Here is a 23,287-nt window from a genome sequence, read left to right on the forward strand (position 1 = left end):
TTTTTTGTTGTTGTTTTCTAATTAAAATTGTGTGTAAAATCACTTACCACACTGTGAAATGAACTCTCCAGGGAAACATAAGGTGTTTGTCTTGTGGCTTGGCATACCCCTGACCCCCTGCTACACACCTCAGTCTGAGGAGGCACAGGTGTGGCGTCTATATCATTCACCACTCAATAAATATTTATTGAGTGAAGCACAGGGCTAGGCATTCAGAAGACAGGAATGGCAAGGATTCGCTTGTGTCTTACTTAACAGACCTACAGAACCTATAGTCCAGAGGAAGACACACAAATATGTATCACATGCAAATGCACATATTTAACTATATGATAAACACACATATTTAACAGTGTTAAGTGCAAGTGGAAATTTCTGGATCCAGTGCTATGGGCTTTCAGAATCAAGTCAGATTCCTTTTGGCTACAAAATCAGAAAAGGCTACAAAATTGCAAGTCCTTCTGTTTGGTCTCAGATCCATCAATCCCTGCCTTTCTGCTTTGCTCTGCTCTGCTCCACAAGCAGAGGTAGCCTTCGAGGAGTGGGCCCCTGCAAACGACGTATCCCTGCTGCCCTGCCAACTGGCTCCAGCTCGGTTCTGTCAGTGGGAGGCCAGGAAACACGATTGGAGGACTGGGGGGAAAGGGAGGAGCCAGGTTCCCTGCTCTCTGAGCTTCAGTTTTCTCACCTGCACAGTTGAAAGACCAATAGTATCTATTTCACAGGGCTTTTTATGAGAATTAAATGAGGTAAGGCGTGAAAAATGCTTAGCACAGTATCTGATATATATATATATATATATATATATATATATATATATATATATATATATATATAGCATTTGCTTAGGTAAATGGGAAAGAATGCAGTGATCAGTTAGTGAAGTCTGCTAAGAGCAAAGGGTGTGAGAGGCGTGCTATGTGGGCGGAGTATTTACCAGCCCTGATGTTTTGAAGTTGTGTGGTGAAGGCAGAATCGATAGAACCTGGAAAATGGCTTGATAGACTCTAGTAGGATATTGGGAGAAATCAAAGAACATGATACCAAAGGTGGGTGGAATGAGTACGTTTGGAAGAGAAGAATTATGTATTCACTTTTGAAAAAGGATGTCGGACTCTTTTCAGATGCAAAACAAACAGAACCAAAAAGTAATGCTACACTTGAGGACACTCAAGAGATTGGGGTTTTTGATAGAGATACACATTTGTTCAATGACTTAGCAAAGAAAACCCACTCAGCAGCTGCACATTCAGGCCTCATGGAGCACTGAAAAACTATGCAGGAAATGGTAGCACCTCCAGTCACTGGGTCTGGTCTCCCTGGAAGAGGAGAAACCACTGCTCTTTCCTTGGCAACTCTCCCCTGCTCAAGACTCCTTGTCTTTATACTTCTCTCTCTCTCTCTCCAGTTCTCCCCGCTCTGCCTCTGTTGCTGTGCTTATACGCTCTGTGTCTTGCATTCAAGGTGCTCAGACTGGAGATTTTCCATCCAATACGAAGCTTCTTAATATGGGGCCACATTCTCAGTTTAGGCCGCCTCACAGAACCCTTGGGTCTGGCATGTGTTGGACGCTTTGCCTGGGCACAGCAGTGTCACCTGACGTAAAAGTGTCAAGGCCTGCCTTTCTGATAAAAAGCTGTGTAACCAGCAGCTTCCATCAGTGAGTCAGGGTTGTCAGTGAGCTCTCCATGAAGTGGGAGAGGTAAGGTTGGGTCATGTTGTGGATTCTTAATTACTTGTGATATTGCCTACCTCTTATGAATTTGATCATATAAGACCAAATCTGTCCAAGGTTTAGGGCAAGGAAGTCAGAAATTATTGGTTCCAAAGATTTTTTCCTCTCTCAGTGGAACCCAGAATGTGAAACAATCAGCAAAGGGAGGAATTTTCTTACTATCCTTATAGAGACTTCACTAATTTCTTAGAGAACAACTTAGAAATTGGCCTGTGAGGCAGTGGGTGTGGTGAGGTTAAGGTTTTCTTGCCACTTTGAGAATAAAATATTCTACAGCTCAGGAAAATTGACAAAACACCCAACCCTCAGTGACTCTTCCCAGAACTCTTCAAATCTGAGACATCCGCCACATGGTTGAAAGTTGAGGGACCCGGAGCTTGCAACACACATATTCCAAGGATAAACTGATACAAAGTCACTAACATGAGCTTCTTTAAAAACAAAGAAACGAAGAAAAAGAAAGGAATTAAGAGAGAGAAGAAAACATTACAACAAAAATGCAATGTTTTGAAAATCTATTACTGGTGGAGACCCACGGGGCTGTGGGAGGCAGGTGGGTGCTGCCACGGGACACCAGTCAAGGCCGCACAGGACAGCTCTTCCCACTGCTGCTCCCGACGGCCAGAACGTGCACTTTTCTTCCGGTCCTTGAGAGAGAAGCACCCCAGCAGGCACAGTCTTTCATTAAAATAATTTCAACTAAAAATAGCGATTGAGGGAGGATGTGGAAAATTTTAACTGAAAGAAAAACAGTATCCTATCCTCTAACCATACCCCTTGTTATATAGGTACTTTTATTATTCTCATTCACATGCATGTATAATTTTATGTCATTATTGTCAGAAGCCCTTAGGCTCAGCACACAGACCTGGTGAGTATGCATGCTACTCCAGCACTTGGCATCTATGTGACTTGGCAAGTCACATAGGCTCTCCGGGCCTCGGTTTTCTCATCTGAGCAGTGGGGATTATAATAGTAGCTACTTGAGGATTAAATGAGACAACTACTATAGAGTGCCTAATTCAATGCTTGTCACACACTCAGTCCACTGTAACTGTTTTTGTTTATCCATCATGACGATAAGGCAGCTCTGAAGTTCCAGGTTGCGGTAGAAGAGTCAAGCCATTGGAGTCTGTGTTTGCCTCCCCATTTTCTCTCCTTCCCTCAGTGATGTGATTCTGGGTCTCCTTTCTCTGGCTGCCCCAGCACCTGCTAATTCCAGATGCAAGAAGCAACACATGTTCTCAAGGGATCACCCACTATGTGCTGGAAGGACCCACACCAGGACTTGGGAGGACATAGTGATGCTAGCTGGTCCTGCAGACAGGTGGCCGAGCCCCAGTGCTGTGCCGAGGGTGCCAAGGGCACAGGCTGAAACAGCACCCTGTAAGGTGGCCACAGCGATTTTGATACAGCTGAGGAATCTGTTTCTCAGGAAGGTTACTGTTATGGGCTGAAACATGTCCCCCCAAATTCATATGTGTAAGCCCTAATTCCCTCTAGCTCAATAGGTGACCATATTTGGAGACAGGGCCTTTAGAGAGGTGACTAAGTTAAAATGGGACCACTAAATTGGGCTCTAGTGTAATCTGACTGGTGTTTTTATAAGAAGAGACAATTTGGATATCAGGATGAATGCATGTGGAGGAAAGGCCATGTGAGGACACAGGGAGAAGGTGGCCAACTGCAAGCCACAGAGAGAGGCCTCAGGAGAAACCAGCCCTGCTGACACCTTCATTGTGGACTTCCGGCCCGCAGAACTGAGAAAGATCAGTATCTGTTGTTCGAGCCAGCCAGTCTGCGGTCTTGCGCAATGGCAGCCCTAGTGTCCTAATACAGTTACATAACGTGTAAGAACTTAGGGGTTATTCAGCCTTAAAAAGGAAGGAAATTTTGCACATGCTAAGTGAAATAAGCCAGTCACAAAAGGACAACTACTCTATGGTTCCACTCAGATGAAGTATCTAAAGTAGAAAAATTTATAGAGACAGAAATGTAAACTGGTGGTTTCTGGAGGCTGTGGCAGGGAGGAACGAGGAGTTGGTGTTTAAGGGGCACGGGGTTTCAGTTTTGCAAAACGAAACACATCTGGAGATGAATGGTTGCACAACAATGTGAATATACTTAATGCCGCTAAGCTGTACTCTTAAAACTGGTTAAAATAGTACATTTTATAGCTTGTATGTTTTACACAATAAAAAGGTGCTGGGAGCCTCCCCTTCATCAGGAAGTTCAGTCTCGCTGAAACCTTGGCTGACTGCTTTTGGGGGTGGGGTGAAAGAAGGGAGTTGGAGGAGGAGGAGGGAGTGGGGGAGGAAGAGTCAGGACTCCAGCAGGAGAAAGGCCTGTCCACTTCTGCTATGTCAGGACATGCACCTGCGGAGCTAAATGGAAGTCTGGGGCCACTGGCTTTTCAACGCTGAAATCATAGTGCGTATACAAAGAAAATCATCACTCCAAAATCATAACGCCTTTGTTAATGATGGTGACGGAGGAGGGCAGGATTTCCAAATGCAAGGCGGAATTCCCTGAGGCTTTTTCTTTTCTTTCTTAATGCCTTTTTCTTTCTTGTTTCTCAAGATCTCCTGGGCCTTCTGTTCATCTCGCACAGAAAGAACATCCATCTCCTCAGTGGTGGTCAGAGCGCTTCAGATCTGCCCACAGCAACAACCAATCAGGACAGCCACCTCATGGCCACCTAGATTGGGCTGGCTGGCTGTCAAAATCTGTGACAGCGACAGGGGTGCCGAGGGCCTGTGGGAGGAGCTCTCACACCCCCCTGGGTGTACAGCAGAGCTCTCAGGTCCCAACAGCCCCTGCCTTAGCTTCCTGTCCCCCCCCCACTGTAAAAGGGGCCTGTCTGCTGCCTCCTCAGGTACACAGTCCCCTAGGTCTGTGTGCACCAGACTGGAATCCTCCCCTGCTCCCCCAATACATTCTTTCTGGTGATGGAGTACCTAGTCGATTTTTGTTTCCAGTCAGCATGACCCCTTGCAATGATTCCCCACCAAGTGCAAGAACTGAAGGGTTTGAGCTCTTGGTATCTGCCGGTTCCTTTGGTTTGAGTTGCCCAATCTGGCCCTAATGAGGGATTCCCAAGCAATCCACCACGAGCCCTAAGAAAGGCAAGTGCCCCGGGTGTGGCCTCTGTCTGCCTTCTCCCTTAGCCACCTGAGGTGGCCCCTCCAGGGGTCTTGAAACCTGCAAAATTGTTAGGGTGGTGAAAGACAAAGGAATACTGAGAAATTGTTCCAGACTGAAAGAGACAAAAGAGACAGCCAGCCAACTGTCACTCGGTTCTGGATGACATCGTTTTGCTGTAAAGACATGACTGGGACAATCGGCATTACTCAGACAGGGTCTGAGGTTTAGCCCACAGTTGTGTGTCACGCACCTCCCGGTCCTGGTGCTTGGCCTGTGGCCACACAGGCCATGTCCCTCATCACAGGAATTGTACTAGGAAGGTATTCGGAGTGAAGGACCATCAGATTGGCAGCTTACTATCACATGATTTGGGAAAAAATAATTCTTTGTATTGTTCCCCAGCTCGCCTATAAGTGTAATTTTCTTTCAAAATGAAAAAAAAAAAAAAGATAAAGGGAAGGAAGGGAGGGAGGGAGGGAGGGACTTGTTTGGTTTTCAGGGAGGTCATCCTCACTGTGAGCTTTTTTCCAGGTGTTCTCACACAGGCACAAACCTGAGGTCTTCCTTGAACTCGAATCACCTCTGAGTCTTCCTGGTGATGGCAGCAAGGTTTGAGAAGCTGGCTGAACTGTGCTAGTGTACCTTTCTTGTTCTGTAAGTCATGGCGCCTTCCTTTCTGTTCTCATTGTTCTCTTAGCATACTTTCCTGTCCTCACCGACTCTCTTCTTCCTTTAAACAAACAAACAAACAATGTAGCTACACATTGTTATTTAGAAATCTGAGAAATGAATGTGCTGATACTAAATTTTTATTTTAAATTTTCTTTTTTCCAAATCATATATATATATATATATATATATATATATATCTTTAAGACATACTGTACATATAAGCTAAAGTAAGTTTTAAGACATTTCTTTTATTCCCTCCCCCAAATCAGTCACTTAAAGGCTATTAGACTTGATTTTTTAAAAAAAACCCTTCCTGAGGGGGAATGGGAGGTTGGGTACCATGTCAAAGAAGGGAAGACACCAGACAGAGAACATGTACCAGTGGCCCATGGCCATGGACAACGGTGTGGAGGTTGCGGTGGGGACAGGGGTAGGGTCGGTGGAGGAGAGAAAAGGGGGAAAATTTGGGACAACTGTAACAGAATAACAATAAAAAATCAAAGTACATTGAGAGCTATTTAATAAATACTACAATGTCTTCAAAACTTTTTTTAAATGACAAGGTTTGCCCATAATCTTGCTATTCAGATAGAAGAACTCATGATGACTTGATTTTTAAGCTTATGGAGGGGTATTTGTATACTTAAACTTATTTTTTAAATAGAGATCACACTGTACATACTATTTGTGACCTCACCTATTTAACAATATACCTCCACAACCTCATTTTTGAAGGTTAACTAGCAAGTTAACCTTTAATTTTGCTCACCAGCCCCAGCTGGGGCTGGATTTGACATTCCTTGGTCCACCCTCCATGCGTTGGATTTTTGGCTCACATTAAGCCTGAATGTGAAAAAAGAGCAGAAAGACTTGCCAGGTTTTTCTGGGAGGATCTGTGCTGTTTCCCACTTTCCCATGAACAGAACTGGGCTCTGATGAGGATGTTTCAAGGAGTATTAAAGTTGCCCTCCGGAACAGGTGAGCAGGGCTCGAATCCTGGGTCTCTTCTTACCAGCTCTGTGAAGACGGGCACGTCACCTCATACTCTGGGCCTCAGTGTCCTCATCTGTAAGGCAGGGGTGAAATTAACAGTATCTATCCCACAGGGTTATTGAGGAATTAACAAGCTGTAAGTAGTTGATACATGGTAAGTGCTCATTGGTAGTGGCCACTCTTAAGACTATGAATAAATACGAGGCAGTTTTCAAGGTCTGCAGAAGACCAGGAAGACAGTGAGTGGGGCAAGCGCCTTCCCAGGGAGGGAGAGAGTGCTCTGTATTGGTGGCGAGGAGTAATTATGATGGAAAAAAATGTTTTCGAGTTCTGGAGCTGACGTGTACTTCTTGTGACATTTTAGTCTCTGAGTAATATATTCCATTGCCTGCAAAGCTGTGATTTTTCAGTTTATTGCTTTTTCCTCTTCTCTCTCAAACCTGAATTCTTTCTCCTCTTGGCTCCAGCCTGTCTCCAGCAACCATGGACTGGACGGTGTCCACCATGGAGCCAGATCCTTAACTCGGGCAAGGAAGCCTGAAGCCTCAGCAAAGTGCACTGCCTTCCCTGGGGAAAGTAGAGAAAACCTAGTGTGTGCTCCATCAGTCACATCGCCCTTCCTGTCAGCAACCACCCTGCAGTGCAGATACTGTGACAATCTCCAACATAGGGGGCAGCAGGCGAGTTCCAGGCATGGGCTTTGGAGTCAGGGAACCCAGGTCTGGTTTTACTCACTCACATACTTGTGATGAAACCTTGGGCCAGTTAATTAACTCCTCTGAGGTTTAGTTCTCTCATACTTAAAATGAAAGGGATAATAATAATGCCGGCTTTGGAGGGTTGTTGGGAAGATAAAATGTGTAAAGTAAGTTTATGGTATAGGACCTAGAATATAGTACATGCTCAATAAATGCTAATTAGCATTGTTGTTATTGTTTAGCATGGGAAAAATGCATGAGTCTCTGGGAAGTTATAATTATTGTTACATTTTAGAAGTGAGGAAACCTCTCTATACCTTAGTTTTTTTTCTCACTGTATACAGCAGCTTGCCCCTCTGTGGCTAAGACTACCATTCCCCTGTCTTTTATAATAACAGAAAATCTTGATGGTCAGAAAAGCTATATTTCCCACCATTCCATGTGGCGAGATGTGGCCATGTGACTAGTTTGGCTAGTACAATGTACCTGGAAGTGATATCTGAAGCTTCCTGGTTAGGTGTTTACAAGGAAGAGGCTTGCTTGTTCTTGCCTTGTAATTGACTACAAGGGCTTGTACATAAGAGGGCTGTAAACTTCTCTCTTGTTTCAGCCTTTGTATTTTGGGCCTCGTTACAGCAGCCAAACCTACATAGAGAAGGGGCAGCAGTGTTGGCAGTAATAGAGCTCTGGCTAGGAGTCAGGAGCCCTGGGTTTCCTGGCTCTGCCCCTCATCTGCTGCTTGTCCAGAGTTTTCATTTGCTCCCTCATTTCACAGCACATATGTTGCCAGCAACAGTACTGGACACTGGCAATGCAAAGATAAGTAAGACACATCCCCAGAAGTGATTGAATCTACCTGTAGTGTTGCCAATGTTATCCATGTTCACTGTTGAGGAGAATATGCTCCCTTATAGAGCACACTGATTCAGTTTCCAATGCAGGCCGGGGTTCTTAAGCAATTTCTTCACAGGTTTTCAAACCTTTTATGGGTTCCAAATCTGTTAACATAGAAAAACGCTCAAAACTACATTAGGTGCTTAGACACTAGTTGTTAAGTTTTTGGCAAAGATACTAGTTGTAACAACCTTAGGTCCTATTCTTTTTTTAAAATTTTATTTAATTATTTTTCAAGAACAGTTTTCTGTCTATTTCTCCCATCCCAGCCCCGCCCTGCCCCTTGCTCCCCACCTCCCTCCCTTTTCCACCCCCCTTAGTTCTCATCCCTGTGTCCTTCCTATTTGTTCCTCCAAATTCCTCCCGTTTTTTCCCCTTAAATTCCCTTCCCTCTCCCCTCTGGTCACTGTCCCCTTGTTCTCTATTTCAGTGTCTTTGTTTTTATTCTGCTTGCTTGTTCGTTTTGTTGTTTAGCTTCCTGTTAAAGGTGAGATCATATGGTATTTGACTTTCACCACCTGGCTTATTTCACTCAGCATAATGCTTTCCAGTTCCACCCATGCTGTTGCAAAGGGGAGGAGCTCCTTCTTTCTCTCTGCTGCATAGAATTCCATTGCGTATATGTACCACAATTTTTTGATCCATTCATTTACTGATGGGCACCTAGGTTGCTTCCAGCTCTTGGCTATTGTAAATTGTGCTGCTATGAACATTGTGGTGCATAGGTCCTATTCTTAACCTCTTTCTGTCTATTTTGTGCCTACCAATTATGCTTCTTATTCCCTGTACCTTCTCCTGCCATTCCCCGCCCCACTTCTCCACTGATAAGCCTCCATGTGATCTCCATTTCTGTGGTTCTGTTCCTGTTCTAATTGTTTGCTTAGTGTTTGCTTTTGTTTTTAGGGTCAGTTGTTGATAGTTATGAGTTTGTTGCTATTTCACTGTTCATGGTTTTTTTTTAATCTTCTTCTATTTTTTAGGTAAGTCCCTTTAACATTTCATATAATAAGGGCTTGGTGATGATGAACTCCTTTAACTTGACGTTATCTGAGAAGCACTTTATCTGCCCTTCCATTCTAAATAAAAGCTTCACTGGATAGAGTCATCTTGTATGTACACCCTTGCCTTTCATGACTTAGAATACTTCTTTCCAGCCTCTTCTTGCCTGCAAGACTTCTTTTGAAAAATCAGCTGAGAGTCTTATGGGAACTCCTTTGCAGGTAACTGTCTCATTTTCTCTTGCTGCTTTAAGATGTTCTCCTTATCTTTAATCTTGGCTAATGTAATTATGATGTGCCTTGGTGTGTTCCTCCTTGGGTCAAACTTCTTTGGGACTCTCTGAACTTCCTGGACTTCCTGGAAGTTTGTTTCCTTTGCCAGACTGGGGAAGTTCTCCTTCATTATTTGTTCAAACAAGGTCTAATCTGATGTTTCTTTATTCTTGAAAAGGGCATCATTCTTGGATTTTCTCCACTCTCCCTGTGACATCTTTCAAAGTTTTATTTATTCTCTATTATGGGTATCAAATAATCTTAATGATTTTCCTTTAGGACTATGGTTTCTTCTAGGTTTAAATTACTTTAAGGAAAGAGATTGTTTTATTTTTTGTTGTCTTACATAATATAATTGATTAAGAGATATTTATCTAATGAATCGAATTAATAAATGATTGTTTTATTTCCTTTAAATAAAAAAGAACTTCAGGTCCACTAGTTCTCAGCCAAATGAAAATAATGATGCTTAGAGGATTCAATGAGAAAACACATGAAAAGCACTTAACAGTGCATCTCACATTATGGAGACACTCAGTAAACGGTGATGGAGGCTTGTGGGTTGTGGCATGAGTTGTCCAAAAAAGGCCCTCTGAAGGGTGGTCATCACCGGTATTCTGCCCCTGCTAGGTGCTATGCAGTTCAAATGAGGCTGTGTTTGTTAAAACAGTTTATCAAAATGATAATTACTTAGTGGCATGAAGTCAACATTCAACTCTGCAACATTCCACCCTCCCTTCCTTGGTCCCTCAACCTGCTCTTCCCGTCCTTGTTCTTGCCAAGACCCCCTCTGCACAGCCATGCTTTACTGTTATTCTGAGAGTCAGTGTCATAGGCTGATGATCATGTCTGGTCCCTGTGCCCACTGGGATCTGACCTCACACAAACACAATCAGAGTTCAGGAAAAGAAAAAATTTAATCTAATCTTCATAGTATATTGTCTCTCTACATTTGGATATTCATAATAAGTGACCAATTTTCGAGTTCTAGAATGTTGACTTTCAATACAAGTTTTCATATATATTATGGATATAAGGAATATATATATATAAATTCCATAATTCCACAGAGTAATGATTACTATCCTGACTTCATAGGTAAGGCTACTAAGACTCAGAATGGTCATATAACTTTTCTCGGGTCCATAGAGGCAGTTCTACCATGAAGCTAATGAAGTTTAAGCTCAGGCCTCTCACTTACATGAGCCTCTTCCAAGGCCCTGTGCTGATTTTGAATCCATGAATTTGTACTCTTTCTCAAAGACCTTCCCAAACTATATAAGCTTCATGATCTAGGTCCATCCCTGTAGGGTCATGCAGATGCTAAATACTGGAGCCAGAATTTTAACAAAAATTACCTGGGACTTCAGTTGAGTTTAAATTCACTGTAACAATGCATTATAGTTTATTAAAATAGTGCTATTGGCACTTAAGGTTGTGCCAGTGGACCAACATGGTCCACAAGGTTGGGATTGGACCCTCCAGTGATATGCCCAAATGACATGCTGGATAAAGTTTGTAAGGTTAATGTATCATTGTTAGTACTTCCTAACAGTGTCCAAAGAACTACACTGTGATGATGACCACAATATTTTGATTTTACAGAACATATTTCCTAACATGCTCAGTGATTGCATCCTTTTTTCATATGGGGCAGAATTACCACATCCATTCAAAATTGTTAAGAAACAACCAAACAGAAAAGAATGAAGAAACAAGAATTCAAAAAAATGAATGAGAGCAAACATCTTAATGAGAGAACCAGAGTAGAGGATGAGGGGACTGGTCATAAGCACATGTAAGACCCCTCTGGGAATTTTCAGATATGACTCAGTGATCTGCTGAAGGTGCTGGGCAGCTTGCCTTGAAAATATGAGTACATCCAACTCTTCCCCTGACTCCAGTATGTCTGCAGCCTGAGAACTTCGAGTCCCTCTCATTTCTTCCCTTTCATGTTGCAGCCTCAGATTCCTTCATTTCCCCACTTCTGAACACTCACCATCTTTCAGACATAGGATCGGGCATGGCAGGGGAATGTGGAAAAGGGGAGGTGGTCACTGTCATCCAAGGGTACAGGAATGTAAAGATTGGGAGAGGACACATGTGGCTACTTTGTGAGCTGAATGCTAATGTTGTAATACCAATCCTACTCCTTGAGATGGTTGGCAAGAGAACTGTGGGATTCTTCTTTTCTGTTCCTTGGAATCTGCCATTCCTAACAATCTCCATGTACAGCTTAAATGACCTCCAGAGCTGCCCTTGGTGGAGAAAAACAAACAAAACTCAAAAGTTTCTGATTTCCCTTAATTCAACCCTGGGAAACATGCCATCTCCACACCTTCAGCATCAAGGTCTCCTTGTCTTATCAGCAAAATACCATTTAAAAAAACAGAAAAACTATGACTCACATTCAAAACAAATATCATGGTCTTAAAAATATGCAAATGTAGAGGTTTTTTTTTATCCCTTGAATTATCCCAGAATTAGAGATAAGACTAATTCTAATATTCCAGGAAAGCAGGGTGAATGTTGGGTAAGGAGATGGGCAGAGAACAAACCAAAACATCCAAGTTCTATGCCAATTACTCTACACTTAGCCAAGTCATGGCAAGAAAATGTAAAGGCATTCTTAAAGTGGTCCCCAGGTGAGGGTACTGTGAGGGCATTCCAAGGAGGTGATGGGCCCCACCTGGTCCAGGAGTCCGTGGTGACCCTCGAGTGCAGGGAGGCGTCCTCCCTCTCTTGGAGTCTGAGGCAGGGATGTTGTGTCATGTGTCAGTTTCCAGAGCAGCCTCCACAGGCTGATTTTTTATTATAGGAGAAGGCTTTGAAATTCTGAAACATCTCCTTTAAAGACAGACCAGTGATCCTTTCCCCCCAACTATTTTAACATGAAAACAGTTATCAATTAAGAGAGGGCTATAAGAGAGGGCTACATTACTGAAAGGTAATGTAGAAAAAAAACAATAGAGATTAATTTTTTTTAAAAAAGGAAAAAAAAAACTTACGTCCAAAATGGAGGCATAGGTGGAAATACTATGCCTCCTGGCACAATCAAATTTAAGGACAACAAAGATTTAGAAACAAAAACACAACCAGAACAGACAGAAAATTGAACTGTACTGAAGTATGACAACAACAAACCATTCACCCAGACCAGTACGAGGGGTGCAGTTGGCAGCCAGCAGAGAGGGGCCCCAGCAGGAGGAGGTGGTGGTTAGCAGACCCAGGTGGGAGGAAGAAACGAACAAACCCAGTTTGACACGCAAGGCAGTTGGCTGACAGTGATACACATTTGTGCACAGATAAACCAGACCAAAAAAAAAAAAAAAAAAAAAAGGGCAGTGAGACAGACCGCACAAACCAGGGCCCCAGTGATGGGAAATAAAGCCTAAAAGCACTGAATGAAAAAATTTGTGGAGGTTGAGATGCCAGGAGTGGCTCTCAGACTCATAGGAGAGTTCATGGGAGAGACCCACAGGGTCCTAGAACATACACAAGCCCACCCACCTGGGAACCAGCACCAGAAGGGCCAAATTTGCTTGTGGGAAGCAGCAGAGGGGACTGAAATTCGAGAGAGCACAGAATAAGTGTCATTGCCCATCTCTGACCCTGCCCCCACATAAAGCATTACAACCCAGTGATGTGGGTTGCCCCACCCTAGTGAACCCTAAGGCTCCACCCCTCATATGTAACAGGTGCAACTTGACCAAAAATGGCTCAATCAGAAGAATAAATCAAAGCCCCAGAGCCAATACTTTTAAGCAACCAAGAGACAGCCAACCTATCAGATGCACAGTTCAAAACACTGGTGATCAGGATGGTCAGGATTTTAGTCGCAAATTAGAGGAGCAAATGAAAGCTACACTAAGTGAAATGAAGGAAAATGCACAGGGAACCAATAGTAATGGAAAGAAAACTGGGACTCAAATCAATGGAGTGAACCAGAAGGAAGAAAGAAACAACCAAACAGAAAAGAATGAAGAAACAAGAATTCAAAAAAATGAGGAGAGGCTTAAGAACCTCCATGACATCTTTAAACATTCCAACATCTGAATTATAGAGGTACCAGAGGGGAAGAGGAAGAGCAACAAATGGAAAACTTATTAGAAGAAATAATGAAGGAGAACTTCCCCAATCTGGCAAAGGAAATAGACTTCCAGGAAATCCAGGAAGCTCAGAGAGTCCCAAAGAAGTTGGACCCAAAGAGAAACACACCAAGGCACATCATAATTACATTAGCCAAGATTAAAATGAAGGAGAGAATTGTAGAAGCAGCAAGAGATAAGGAGACAGTCACCTACAAAGGAGTTCCCATCAGACTATCAGCTGATTTCTTGGAAGAGACCTTACAGGCAAGAAGGGGCTGGAAAGAAGTATTCTAAGTCATGAAAGACAAGGACCTATGTCCAAGATTGCTCTAACCAGCAAAGCTTTCATTAAGAATGGAGGGGCAGATAAACTGCTTCTCAGATAAGGTCAAGTTCAGGGAGTTCTTCATCCCCAAGCCCTTACTATATGAAATGTTAAAGGCACTTATCTAAGGAAAAGAAGACAAAAAGTATGAACAGTGAAGGACAGCAAACTCACAGTTATTAACAACCACACCTAAAACAAAAGCAAACTAAGCAGACACCTAAAACAGGAACAGGATCACAGAAATGGAGATCACATGGAGGGTTAGCAACAGGGAAGTGGGAGGAGAAGGGGGGAGAAGGTATACAGAATAAGTAGCATAGATGGTGAGGAGAAAATAGATAGGGAGAGGGCAAGAATAGTACGGGTAATGTAGAAGCTAAAGAACTTATGACCCATAGACATGAACTAAAGGGGGGGAATGTGTGGGGAAGAGGTGTGCAGAGTGGGGGGGAATGAAGGGGAAATGGGACAACCGTAGTGCCATAATCAATAAAATATATTAAAAAAATAAAAAGTAAATAAGTTAAAATGACTTTATAATAAAAAGAAATTCTCCTGCCCTACTTCTCCCTAACCTGGTCCATTTTTTTTTATTTCAAAGTTTTTAATTTGAACTCCATATTGACAAATAATTTGCTATACTACCCTTTCATGATTAGAGTTTCATTCCCTGAATCCTTTCTCTAGTCTCTTCACCCTTCACACACTTAGATTACTTATATTTTTAGTTCTCATTTTTGTAATTTTAAACACTATAATTGAATTTCTCTTTATTATGGTATATTATCAACTGAAATAGATTCTTGCTAATTTATGCAAGTATGTGGGATGTTTTTGGTGGGGTGGGGGGAGGGCAGACATTCACAGAATCAAAGAAGCTGAAGATCAGACTTTAAAAAAAGCCAGTTATAAGCGTTGTTCTGGGAATCTAAGCAGCAGGAACTAATGCACTGTCTCTTTAGGGCACTGCCCAAGATGATTTAATGGGGATTCTTAATTTACCAGTAAGAGAAAGTGTGGTTGGCTTACACTGAGCTACATGCTTATCCATTGGCTAGAGAGTGTAGGACAACTGGACTGACAGTTTCCCTCAGACTGCACGTGTTGGGCAGGGGAAATGACCTAAAAGGAAACTGAGGTGCTACTACCAGATGACAGGATAGAGTTGTCAGGCTGCCGGACACCATGCTCGTTACTCTGTAATATGTCACATATTACATAGCCAGCTGTTCCTTTGTCTTACCTCTCCTCCCTTCCCACTTCTCTGTGTAGTTTTACACTAAGATTCATGATATTTATAGTCTTTTCTGTGTGTGCTTTGTCTTTTTGCTGATTTAAAAAGTTGAAAATCATTAAACAGTTTCTAACATTATTATCCTTCTGGAGAGAAGAGTGGTATGCTATGATCACACTCATCTCATAGTTTTTTTTACTTTTCCTGGAATTTCTAATTGCCTTAAATTTTATATCCTCTGCCTTTATCATCTCTTATACTCCTAAGATGTCTCCAGAATACCATCTAGTTTATGAAAGTTCTTTTCTCCCCAAGGCCCTCCTCTTGGAAATCTCCATTTACCACTTCTAACTGAGACCGACGGCCCTTTGGGACTGATAATTAGCTGTTGTTTCCCTTCTCATCAGTTCTTCTCTAAATTGGACACACCGTTTCTGGATTTTCTGACTTTCTTTTTCTTGATTTGCTTCCTCATTCCACTGGAGCACATCTCAGGTAACTCCCAAGGGACAGGTGGGCAGAGATAAACTTTCTGAGTCTTACACTCGTAAAGGTATCTATTCTGCCATCATTATTTAATGACATTTTATCTGGGATAGGTAAAATGGTCTCAAGTCAGAGACCATTTTTTCTTCAGCTGTGAAAGTTTGGTTTCATTTTCTTTTATCACCTAGTGTTGCCATGACAGTCTCTCTCTTGTTCCTTTGTAGATGACTTTTTCTTTTTCTGAAGCTGATAGTATCTTTACCTTTGGTATTCTGAAATTTCATATAGCTGTGTCTAGGGGCTTTCAGAATTCACAACATTTAATGTGGAAACTCTTGTCCTTCATCTTGGGAAATTAATTTATATTATTTCTTCCTCTCCTTTTCCTGTTTTCCCTTTCTGGAACTCCATTTGGTTAGATACTGGATTTTCTGCACTGATCCATGGTGCTAATTTTTTTCTCTTAGCTTTGCAGGAATGCACACCAAGCAAAGGAGGTGGCAGTGTTATGAAGCATAGCACACTCATATATTTGAATGGTTTACTCAGTATACCTCCTATCTTGCTTCTTTCCTCTGCTACAGAGACCAGAAGACTAAAACCTACATTTCCCAGAACCACCTGCAGGTAGGATTCAGATACATGGCCTATATTCTTCCAGTTGCATGTTCTAGACCAGGTAGAGGCAGAAATGATGAACATGCGGAGGCAGCTGTGCACAGGACATTGACTCTTCCAATGAGAAGAGGGATGGAGGCATCGGTTCTGAGATGGCTGTAGCCATCCTCAGGTCTTCAGTGGGTGATCAGTGCTGAGTGGCAGAAGCAGCTGCTAAGTCTCCTGTCTCAAGCAAGTAGTGTGGTCAGGATCTTTCCTGGCTGTTACTCCCAGCATGGTAGCATTGAGCTGGTTTTCTGTCCCTCTCCAACATTCTGAGTCACCCCTATCCTTTAGCAAGTCTCTTTCTACTTGAACTAGCCAGAGTGGAACCTTGGCATGGATGTAATGGATACTATGGGAGCAGAGGAAAGGTTTCTGTCCCAGAAATGATTTCACAGAATGAATGGCAGCTGAGCACATATTTTTACCGAGTGGACAAAGGTAGAGATTTCTGACAGAGGCACAAAAGTGAGAGCGCTCATATACATTCATTTATTCAATATTCACGAATATATACTATGTTCTAAGTACTGTGTTAGATGTTAAATATGCTGTAGAATTCCTGCCCATGGAACATTTACCTGTCTCTGAATTGTGCATGTAGATTATATGAACCTGTGACAATTTAGATATGGGGTCACAATAAAGACATCGTTCTTCTCCCTGTTCACATTAAGTACTTGTGTTTGCCTTTTGGGAGTTGAAAAAGAGTATACTTTCTTACCTGCCTTCCTACAAGCAAGTAATGGTGATTTAATCCTCAGGATACTGGGCATTTTTAGTTATATCCAGGTAAAAATGATTGTCTTTTCTAAATAAGTAAGATAGTCTTGTCTATTCTACTTAATCAATGTCCAAAGTGATATGTGCTGCTGCTGCAGAAAGTCGGGGCTTTGAAAAGAGGGATGAACACATGCCTGTGCCCAAGGCCCACCTGTGCACATGAGGTCTCACGGTGGACAGTGCACCTGCAGAACTGTAGCTGCCCACAGTCACTGAGGCCTCTTGGCTTTGTGTTTTAAAGGACTACAAATGACCGAACCCAGTCATGGCATGATAAGCACTGAGGGACAACGTGTGATGATTGGGGCTGATGTTCCTAGATCCGAAGAGATTTGCTGTCACCCACCTTCTGTATGCTGATGACGCCTTTCCCTGGAAGGCTTGATACTTTGGCCGGGGTTTTGATTCACTAATGATTTGAGAGATAATGTCCCTTCCTGACTCACAATGAGTTACTGTCTCTAATACCAATACCATCCTTCCAGTTCCTTGGCTTTCTCCCTGTGGGAACTGGCACAGTCAGGGGCTCACTAATGGAGTCATGGGAACTGGTGGGGAGCCAATGGCCATGGCCATCCAAGAGGCAGATTCCAGCTTCCAATAGCCAGTTGCAGAATCAAATTTTGAAGGATTTCATTGATAGGACACTTTGTGAAACCAATCTATAATAACAATAATAGTTGATATTTATAGAAGGCTTTTTATGTGCCAGTAATTTTGATAAGCATTTAGATGCACTTTTACCTTTAGTCCTCACAACATCACTAGGACTTAAGTACTCTTGCTGTTGCCATTTTATGATGATGAGGCCGAGCATGGTTAAGTAATTTGTTCAGGCTGAGTCAGCTAATAAGTGGCAGAGGTGGAGCAGGATCCAGGGCCGTGAAATCGAAGGCCTGAGCTCTCAACCACTACACCCTGTTGTCTCCCGTGGACAGCTGGTGTTTTGTTCTGATAACGTGTCTCTATTTGACACCCTTCCTCACCACTGGAATGGAGTTTGAATGACATTAGGATTTACTTAAACTGAAGTTTTGATCAAATTATGAATTGAACTTAGTCAAATTAGTTTTGTGCATAGACATAATCTAAAATAAAACTTTGGAAGTTCTTTCTCTGATTGTCTGACTAGCATATAAACTGAAAAATTTATGGCTCTAAAGCAGTTTGGATTTCAACTGATTAAGTGGAAGAAAAAAAGTGGAGCATTATTAACATTTACATTGTGAATATTTCCTCTCTGAGGTTCTGTCATATTACCAGATTGATGTCTTATGATATTCATTGATAACCCATTAGTGTCACTACTATTTTAACACACAATTATTTCTATAATGTCTAAATGGCATATCACAAGAAGTCAGCTGAATTTTGATTTTTTAAAAATATAGACAGAACTGAAATGGTTTTTGGGGTTTAAGTAAGAACATCTTCCTTGTTAAAATAGCACTTTGATTAGATTCATTCCTAGAACGGCATTACTAACACATGGAAACGGTGTAAATGTGTTGCTAAACCATCTGCAGATGGTGGGTTTTCCCCCCAGTAAACAGCCAGGGGCTGTGATAGTGCTCTTTAGAACAAATGGTATTTCATTCTGCAGCCTCTTCATATTTTGCATAGCAATGTCCTGTGCATTGAACTGGGTCCCTAGTTTTTGAAAACAAAGGCTGTTTAACATTGGTGACCACATCTTGAAAACTGAGAGCTTGCTTTCTGGTGAAAGATGGCCTGTTTTCTACACTGTCCTGTTCATTTCGAGGGCAGGAAGACCAGGGGATGAAAGGAAGTAGTAGGAAGGGGAAAGAGTGCCAACTACAGTTTTAGAACAGGGCCCACCCCTTGTGCTTACAGACCTGCTGACAGACCCTAGTGCCTCCCAGCGTGAGTTGAGAGGAGATATGGGGGGGGAGCACCCCTGTTCTTTCTACCTGGGCCCTGTGATCCACACTCTTGCACTTCTGGATGCAAACACACAGGGGCTTCTCTGGGCCTAGACCTTGATCCCTGGAGTGCATCCACAGAGAGTCAGGTTTTCATCTCACCTCCCACTCTGACTGTGGCAATGGAGACAGAAAGGGAGGCAGGAGGAAAGGGGAAGCCCTTGAAGGGATGGAGCCTCGTGGGGAGAAATGTACTTTCCAATGCTAATGTAAATATGATTTATGCAACTTCCTCAGCCAGGCTCCTTTTATTTCTTGACTAGGAAACACAGGCCAAGGTTCTTGCTTATCTTCCATCCCAGAAGGGGACCGTGATCCTGGCTGGTGCTGCTCTAGCATCTGAAATACCAACCACAGCCTTGAGATGGAGCCAAGGCAGCCAATTAAGAAGGTGTCGACGATACTTCCCAGGAACATTTTTCTAGATATTTAACTTTGACCAAAAGTTTAAGCTCCTAATAAATCCCAGGAACTTCACATTTTCCAGGGAATATTGCCTGGGCTTTTAAGAACTTCCAGGAAACACGGATTCTCAGAAGATTTTGCAGCTTTCAAGCTCACTCACCCATTCAGAAGCTTTCCGGAAAAACCAAAGGCAAATGAAAATGGTGCTTTAATCATGTGCCCTGAGAGATTTAGACAACTGAAATCAGATAGGAAACCTGGCACCAATTAGGCCACTGCATTGGCTTTAGGAAATGAGGCCCCACCTCTCAGCTCCATCCTTGGCCCTTGGGTGCGATCGGGTTGGCTGGCAACAATGTCTGTCAGCCCAAGTGGTTCATTGGTGCTGGACAGACCTTGCTTCCTTCATCTGGATTTTCTTAGTGTCCTTGCTCAGATTAATGTTTTATTCAAAATTACCACAACATCCCTGAGCCCTGTAACTCAGTTGGTTGGATGTCGTCCTGCAAAGTGAAAGGTTGGTGGTTTGATTCCCTGTCAGGACCCATGCCTGGGTTGCAGACCTGGCCCCTGGTCTCAGTGTGTGTGAGACACAGTGGACTGATGTTTCTCTCACACATCAGTGTTTCTCTCCCTCTCTTATTCCTCTCTCTAAGAATAAATAAATGAAATCTTTAAAAAATTCACAAATCAGAGATGGGACTTGAACCCAGGAGTTCTGATCCACGCTTGGGGATTCCCAAAGTAAGAGCAAGAGAATATCATGGCAAGGGTCCCGCTGCTCCCACCATCAATCCTCCAATATCCTGGGGTGGCGAGAATCAGGGGAGGAGGCACATGGAAGTGTTGGACAGCAGCTTTTTATCAGTGGGCAGAGAAGTATTTCAATAATTTTGCAACTGGTGCAGCCAATCTGGTACATAATGGCTGAAATTGAGCCCTAGTTGTAAATAAACTAACTGAGATACGAGTAGTAGGAGAAAGATGGGAGGAATCAACTCTGCTTGGATGGGAAGTGGTGGTATTGGCCAGCCGTCCATCGGCCCATCTAAGGGCAGTTAAAAGGCAAGGGCATTTCAGGGAGGCTGGAGGTCTGCAAACTGTTTGCTGTAGCCCTCTGAGGGTGTGGGGTCAGGGGTTAGGAGAGTGGGGAGGGAGAAAATTGATAAGAAATGAGACTGGAGGGACACAAAGAGACCCAGCACATGACAACTGGACTATGGGATTCTGATAAAACACTTTTTTTGCTTTGGACATGTGGATACTCATGGGTTGTTTCTTGACTCTAAAACACAAATTATGAAACTTTCAAATAAAAATGTTATCCAAGTATTGTGTATAACAGACATCTTCACCCCACCAAGACATTCATGGCTTTCTTGATGCCTCATGGTCCCACTGAGGCACAGGGTCCCGCTTGCCACTCCCCAGTGACCTGGTCTTACAACTGCAACTCACCTCTCAGCCATCTTGCTGGAACTGGATCCCTTTTAAAATCTGACTCCATACTCCCAGGCCCCTCCCCAATGGCTAGACACTGCTCCTCTTCCTCTACCACAAATGGATTTTCTGTGAATAAAGTTATCATTCAGAACCATGCCACAACTTACCATCTGCCAGCAATACCTTCCTGGGGTCAATCCACCTGCTGAATTAGGTCACTGCCTCAATCCACCTGCTGAATTAGGTCCCCTTATATACCAAAACCCGCAGAAAACACACCAGAAGTCAAGATGGATGCTATAGAATGTGCTTCCTGCCATTCCCCTTAGGGGCCAGTGCTGCAGACAAGACTTTCTCCAGCCCTCCATTCCTGTCCCACTCAACTCCAAATATCCCAAATGCCCCGCCCTTCCCCACTCATTCTTCTAATGAAGACCCATCTAGAGTGCCTTGGAAATGGATCAGCTTATCCAGGTTAACTGTTCTCAGCTGTGGCCACTGTAATTCAGATTATCTTTGGTAAAGTTAACCTTCTTGTTCAGCCTTAAAACAAAATTTCACTTACCTGCATCCTCACGCCGGCAGTCCAGTTTCTAAGTCAAGCCCAATCCTGATGTGGTCTAGTTTCTCAGCTGGACCCAGTCCAATACCTTTGGTTTCTGGACCTAGTTCGGTAAAAGAAAAGCTCAGATAAAGTCTGCAAGCTCATGACACTAATGCCACAAAGTTAGGATCCCAGAGGGACTTACCAACCACCAACCAAGGTAGCAGGAAAGCAGAGAGTTCCACGGGCTGAATGGGTACTTGTGTCTGGGTGGCTCAGCTGGTTGGAGCATCATCCTGTTCACCAGAATGTTGCGGGTTCAGTTCCAGTCAGGGCACAGGCCTGGGTTACAGGGTTCAATCCCTGCTCAGGGCTTGTTCAGGAGACAACTGATCAATGTTTGTCTCTTTCCCTCCCTTCCTCTCTCTCTAAAATGAATAAACATATCCTCAGGTGAGGATTTTTAAAAAACTGAGGCAAATTAATATTTTTATGAGTTTATTTGAGCAAAAATCAATTCTTATTGGGCAACATTCAGTCTAGAAGATAGAAAAGAACTCCAGGGAGCTGTACAAAACCACAGACTTATAGGCAGAAGGGAGTGAGAATAGGGAAAATAAACTTGGTGGAAAAGCAGGTTCGTTATTGCGAGGGTATAGCAGAGGCCCATCAGGCAGGTGCCCTCACTGCAGCTGGTTAGGGAATCCCTGACTGACTGGTGTAGATTCTACTTCTGGGGCAGCCAAAATTGTAATTAAGTCTTGGTTTGATAACATGGGGCTTAACATAAGGGACTCCATTTGGGACTATTGCCTTAACAGTTGCTAAATAAAATTGGTTTGGGGGCAGTAAATTTTTGGCTCCATTGTATTCCTATAAGTAGTTTTTTATTTCCTTGAATGCCCTTTCCAAACATCTGTTGGTTTATTTTTCTGGGCACAGAAAATTATGATCAGTTTAGTAGCTGCTTAATTGAGATTTGTTTGTGAGAGAATGGAGAAAGTTAGAGCTTCTCAGAGCTAACCAGTGAACAGAGCAAATAATACTTATTTGATCTTAATACAGGGCAACCTATTTCACATAATACAGGGTGACTTATCTTTAAATACCAGAAAATGGACATTTAGAATCTCGATTTTTATCATAAAAATGGTTTCTTGCTTCTGAGAAAACAAGATACTCAGCCGCAACCAGCATTTGTACCAAGAAATGGGATAGGATGCGAGTAGCCAGATCTATGATCTTTTTCCCCTTTCTCGTGAGCCTCATTCGTTGGTTCGACGACTAGTGTCTCACCTGTGCCTGGCATGTGCTAAATGCTGGGGATGTATTGGTGCACGAAGACAGGCGAGTCTCTCTCCTCTTATAGCCTGGCTGGGAAGACGGACAACTGAGTAAGCAACCACCTTGCTGCAGGGACCATTACAACTAAAGGCTGCAGACACAGAGGGAGCGGGGCGGGCGGAGGGACTCAGCTTGGTCTGGGCGTCCCAGAGGAGCTCTGTAAGTGAACACCTGGGTGACAAGAGAAGTGAACAAGTGAGGTGTGGGCACGGAATCAGGAAAGGAGATGAGGACAGGTGAGTGTCTATTCCTATACTCTGCTACAACAGGAGACCGCTGCAGGATTTAACCTGATCTTTGGATTTGTATTTTTGAAGATTCTGAGAGTTTATCTGCAAAGGCTTTGTTCTCTCTCTCTCTCTCTCTGTGTCTCTCACAAGGAAGGAACAACACAGGACTGTACATAGCACGTCATCTCTGGAAAGACACATCAGACAGCACAATGGTCACCTCCCGGCAGCAAGAGAAAGCATGAGGGACAGAAGTGGAAGGAAACTGACTTTCCACTGTGTCCTTTTCACACCTGTTGAGTCATGTGACAACACTGTCCGATTCAAAAATGTTCTAAACTCTGAACATTGAAAAATTCCTTAAAAGGGACAAAATCCAGTTCCCAAGG

General features: G+C 43.0%; 1 long non-coding RNA gene across 1 annotated transcript; it reads right to left on the reverse strand.

Moving 5' to 3' along the window:
• Window positions 1-6,436: 6,436 nt before the first annotated feature.
• On the reverse strand, window positions 6,437-21,418 carry LOC128626887 (uncharacterized). The gene is made up of 3 exons (XR_008390993.1): window positions 21,346-21,418; window positions 8,099-8,240; window positions 6,437-6,617 (listed from the first exon to the last, which is right to left on the reverse strand). It is a non-coding gene; the product is annotated as an uncharacterized LOC128626887 (long non-coding RNA).
• Window positions 21,419-23,287: the final 1,869 nt, after the last annotated feature.

This window comes from Artibeus jamaicensis, unplaced genomic scaffold (genome assembly GCF_021234435.1).
Source record: "Artibeus jamaicensis isolate MK-2021 breed Jamaican fruit bat unplaced genomic scaffold, CSHL_Jam_final contig_1028, whole genome shotgun sequence".
Taxonomy (NCBI): Eukaryota; Metazoa; Chordata; class Mammalia; order Chiroptera; family Phyllostomidae; genus Artibeus; species Artibeus jamaicensis.